Genomic DNA, 5,769 nt, shown 5'->3' with positions numbered 1-5,769 from the left:
AGAGATGGAGCTTATATGAATGAATGAAGGTCTCGCAATAGCTCAAGGCCTATAAAAGACCTTGTGTAAAGCAAGGCTGGCCTTTGCTTTGCTGTCATTGCTGCTTCAAAGAAAATGAAGCAGCAAGCAGCGGAGGGAGCCCTTGGCCCACAGCTCGCGTGAGAGGTCGAACAGTCGGCCCTCACGCTGAGAGTAGTCACATCGGGCCAGCACAGGCTCCAGCAAGTCTCCAGGGGTTCAGAGGCTAATTGGAGAATTGGAGGTCTCCAAGAGCCACAAATGGCCCCCAGGCCCGGGTTTGGGCACCCCCGCTCTATTGCAAAATGAGATATGCTTTTTTAAACTTTACCAATATAAATGGACATGCGGTACTGGATCTCATATATGTGCCTGCATACATACAAAGCTTTTTCAAAACTAAATTTCAGTTGCAACTGTTGTGGACATCTTTTTCTTTTAAACAAAAGCAAACTGAATACAAGGGCTCCTGCAGGACCAAGGCCTCACAGTTAGATTCTGACTCTAACTTAGGTGATTTAAAAATGACAAATTTACAGGAAATAGGTCTACTAATATTTGTCATTATAACCAAATGCAGTGTGGACCCTACTTCATGATAATAATCTGCCCAAGAGACACCAGTATAATGTTACAGTATCGTAATGTGAACCCGTACATTAGGGTTTTTTTTTTTTTTTTTTTACTATTACTTACAATAGAAATTCCAAGGCCTTGGAAGTTTAAGTTTCTGCCACAAAACTATTATTATTATTATTAACAATATTTATATACCGCTTTTCAACTAAAAGTTCACAAAGTGGTTTACAGAGAAAAATCAAATAACTAAATGGCTCCCTGTCCCAAAAGGGTTCACAATCTAAAAAGATGCAAAAGAATACCAGCAGACTGCCACTAGGACAGACACTGCTGGGGTGAGGTGGGCCAGTTCTCTGCTAAGCTATTTCCCTCTCTAAAAGCTAAAAGCTCTCTAAAAACTAAGCTATTTCCCTCTCTAAAAGGTTATTTAAAAGGTGCCTATCTTTAGCAGCTATGGTTATCAATTTACACAGTGTTGTAATTATAAAACACAAATTACAAGGTTGTATCCTTTCCTCAATACACACAGCCATGATGTTAAAAACACTGATACTGGCTGAGATGCTACTTAAAATGCTTTCATTTGCATCAGCACTCACATCAGCTGTCTCTTTCTCTCCATGCACACAACCACAATGTTAAGAATGCTGCTATTGACTGAGATGCTACCAAATGCTTGCATTCACATCACTGATTGCCTTGTCTGTCACACATGAGGTCCTGTTGTGAGCCCACTGTAAAGTGAATAATACATTGTATAGTGAACCTACTTTTACTATGGCAAGTACATTGTAAAGTGATTTGATCGTAAAGTGAACCCATTGTTGGGGTTCACTGTAGAGCCTCTGAGTCCTGAGGCAGTATACCTCAAAGTAACACGTGCTAAGAACAGATAATAGAGGAGGGGGCTAGTTCTTTCTTGTAATATCCCCAGAGGCTGGGGACTGTTGCAAACAGAATGCTAGACAAATCCTTGGTCTGATCAAAAGGAGCTCTTGTGTTCCTAAGTTGCAGCTGGCTGGAGGAAGAGACAGATTGCTTTGGGCAATGTTTTCTACTTTGTTCTGTTTTTCTGTGCTGTCTCACCCAGGGCTTGGGCTGGCATGGCTCATCTAACTCTCTCTGATCGGAGAGCTAGCCTTCAAAGGAAGTCCGTGTGTGAATGTGATCCTGGGGGCAGAGGCAAAGCAGATGGGGTAAAACAGATGGGGGTCAGATGGGAAAAAAATGCCCTAGCCAATCCACTCTCTTCCTAGTCAGCTATCTCTTCCCCCCTCCCCCAATACTTCCAAGCGTTGCTGAGGAGGTTAAACATGAACCCTGCCACAGATGAATCACATGGCAGCAAAGGAAGGTCAGGCAAAGTTAGGAAAGTATGGCCTTGATACCAGTCTTCTCCCTTACCAAAGCCATTCCTTGGATGCTGCTCATCCAGATCTAGATACCAGATAACAATTGCTAAATTCCATACTGTCCAGGTGAAAAATACACTGGCAACAGTGCTACTCCCAGGAAGTCAAATTTTGCATTGGATTCTGGACTTTAGGCTGTGTAATATGCATAGGGATGTACTGTATGCCCACCGATTTAATGTTGCTCTGGATGATGGCATTAGCTGTGGATCCAGAGAAAGTTGACAAACACACGGTGACTGAAAATATTCAGGATGACTGAGCTTTTAGGAAAAGCTCTTAATTGTGCTTCTGCGTGGGCTGGTGAATGTGCACGACCTCAAACAAGTCAGTGTCATTTGATGGCCATTTCCTCATGACTGTATGTCTATAAGTTTGGAAAAGTGCGTATGATGCTTTAAAAGATCCATCCTTTTCTCAGCCTTTTATATTCAAGTAAATAAACAATCTGGGGCTATTAGAGTTAGCTTATTTCATTTTTTTTTGGTGGCTGGTTGTATGCTGTGTCACATTGATATTGTGTTGTCTTCTTGTCTTTTCTAAAGCTTTTGACATACTATATTCAAGCTCGCTTGGGATTAGCAGGAATTATACACCCCAAGTTTTGATTGCCAGAGACATCCTTCATTTGGTTCCCACACAAGTACCAATGCTTCGTTTGGTCTCATAGAAGCCAGCTACATTCCTTTCAGATTTGAGAAATGCACATGCATGCACACGCAATTCATGTACATACACATTCATGCTCACATGATTCAGAATTGCTAACTATAAGCACAGCAGAGAAATAACACTTGGGTCTCTAACTGGAAGTGGCATTGTTTAAGCCTGGGGCACACAAATTAAAGCACCTACTAGCCAGTGTAATTTGCTTGGTCAAATATCAAGCCGATTCTTCCACCAGCTCTGTCGAAAGGAAGGAAATAACTTTGAAAACAGCCTCTATTTTAACAGAACACAGTGAGCAAAACCATTTCAAATCACCTGGTAGGGTATAAAATTGTTGTGTGCTACAACAAATTGTAATCAAGTAAGCACAAGTCATACAAATGCTAAGCACAGAGCTTTGTTTTGATGTTTCAGAAAACAGAGAGAAATGAAAAAGAGAAAATACTTTGAATGAAATGGCTTGGTATATTATGCTGGAGGTGCTTCAAAAAGCAGCTGAAAAAAATCATACCACGTTGCATGGCTGATGGTTATGTTTAGCTTACAGCCAGATAGTATGATCCAGTGTGTGTATTTCTGGGCTTGAATCTGAGAAAGTCTGAATTCAAGGACGCACAACTGTCTGGAATAGGCACCCAAAATCTAGATATAAGAATGTAACAAGAGCCCTGCTGGATCAGGCTAAAGAACCATCTAGTCCAGCATCCTGTTTACCACTGTAGCCAACCTGATCAGACATGGAGGACTTGAGTGGGAAACTGAAGTTATGTTAGCAGAAGGTATGCTTTGTTGATCAAAAAAAGGCAGAAGGGATGGCTCTTCATATTTTAATCTGGCCAATTAGTTCCATCTTCAAACTAAGGTTCTGGGGCCTGAGAACACATGGTCCATGGTAGCTCATCTGGCTGGGGCCTGGTTTAGGTCAAAGAGCCTATGATAGCACAGTAGCTATGGGCAGTCTTTGGCCACTGCCATATGATGGCCACCAAAAGTCCCTACTTATAGCCCCTGGTCCCTGATCATAACTGTCAGATGTTATCACCCTAACTAAGGGGAAACCTGATCCAAATGCAGCAGTCTGCAGTAGGTGAAAAAAAAACCCATCAACCACTGCCAATGAGGTGGGTGGCAAAAAATTCTTACCTGGCTCCAAAAGGTAATAAGCTAATCTTAGACCAGGGGTGTCAAACATAAGGCATGTGGGCTGAATGTGGCCCCTGGAGGCAGTGGCATAGCTAGCAGGGGGCAGGAGCAGTCTGCCCCGGGTACCACCCTTGGGGGGTGACACCACAAATACCCCAACATCGCTAACATCGTGGAGGTTAGGAGTAACCCCATCATGTTATATACCGTTGGATGTAGAAATTCCAGCGGAATGCAATGCAAAAAACCAGATTGAAATATCTCCTTTCCATCAAATGATATGGTCAAAAAATGGGAAACAAAAAATGCATGGAACCCTTTATATGTTGGCAACCTTCAGTCTCGGAAGACTATGGTATCACGCTCTGGATGGTGGTTCTGGAACAGCGTCTAGTGTGGCTGAAAAGGCCGATTCGGGAGTGACAATCCCTTCCACACTGGGAGCAAGTGCAGTCTGCCCTGGTCTGTCTCCCTGGCTATGGGCCTTCCTTCTTTGCCTCTTTGCCACAGACTGTTGGCCAAGTGTCTCTTCAAACTGGGAAAGCCCATGCTGCACAGCTTGCCTCCAAGCGGGCCGCTCAGAGGCCAGGGTTTCCCACTTGTTGAGGTCCACTCCTAAGGCCTTCAGATCCCTCTTGCAGATGTCCTTGTATCGCAGCTGTGTTCTACCTGTAGGGCGCTTTCCTTGCACGAGTTCTCCATAGAGGAGATCCTTTGGGATCCGGCCATCATCCATTCTCACGACATGACCGAGCCAACACAGGCGCCTCTGTTTCAGCAGTGCATACATGCTAGGGAACCCTATGGAAAATGAAACTGAGCCATATCGCACGTTTACTTGTGAGTAGGCAAACGTGCCATAGTTCATCAGAAAGGGCAGGCTGAGAGGAATCCAATGACACCAGAATGGTTCCTATCCAATGAAAGCATCCCCTAAAAAAACACCCAAGAAGGAAGTCCCTCCCTCCAAGCAGACGAATGTATTGAGCCCTATGGAAAGTGAAAGTAAGCCACATGGTCGCGTTTACTCGCGAGTAAGCAAATGTGCCTTGGCTGCTGGTCAAGTCAGGCAAAGGGGAATGCAAGGCTAGCTGCATGGTCCCACTCTGATGAAAGTGGAGCTCAAACAAATGCTCCAGATGGCAGCACTCCCCAAAGAATAAACCAGAGGCTTGAACTGGTAAGGTTAGCACTGGGGAGGGCTGAAAATCTCACTGATATTTTTGTGGGGGGATGTTCTTGCAGGCAGGCTACAGAGAAAATTCACTTGGTGGAACAGGGCTGGCTACCCCTTATTTAATTATTTGTTTTTCTTTAATTTAATTATTTATAATTATTTATTTTGTTGTGCTTGATTATGTCACTTCCAGCCATGACATCACTTCCGGTGGTTCCTGGACAGATCGTCATTCTAAAAAGTGGGTCCCAGTGTTAAAAGTTTGAGAACCACTGCCTTGACTCAAAACAGGTCAATTAGACATTCTTGGGGCGGGGGACACCCTAGTGACCAAAATTCTGGAAATCATGGCTTTTAGGAATAATACCATCATGGTATATACCAATTGATGCAGAATTTCATTCTTTGCTTGTGGGGAAATATTCCCTGCATTTATTTTCTGGCCATTATTATTATTAATTCCATGTCATGACTATTACTATCTCTGTCTCACCTACCTCACACGGTTGTTGTGAGGACAAAGTAAGAGGGGGAACCATGTACACCACCCTGAGCTGCTTAGAGGAAGGGTGGTATAAAAATGTGAATCCATCCGTTAATTAATAATATAATTAATAATTAATTAATTAACAATACAATTAATAATGATAATAAATGATTACATAATTAAATAATTCATTAATTATGTCTTATGGGGTGACAAAAATTTATGGGCCCCGGGTGTCAAATGACCTAGCTATGCCTCTGCCCGGAGGCAATTTCTCTGGTTCC

The sequence above is a fragment of the Tiliqua scincoides genome, chromosome 4, assembly GCF_035046505.1.
Source record: "Tiliqua scincoides isolate rTilSci1 chromosome 4, rTilSci1.hap2, whole genome shotgun sequence".
Lineage (NCBI taxonomy): Eukaryota > Metazoa > Chordata > Lepidosauria > Squamata > Scincidae > Tiliqua > Tiliqua scincoides.
The sequence above is the reverse complement of the archived record's forward strand: the minus strand, read 5'-3'. Positions refer to the sequence as shown.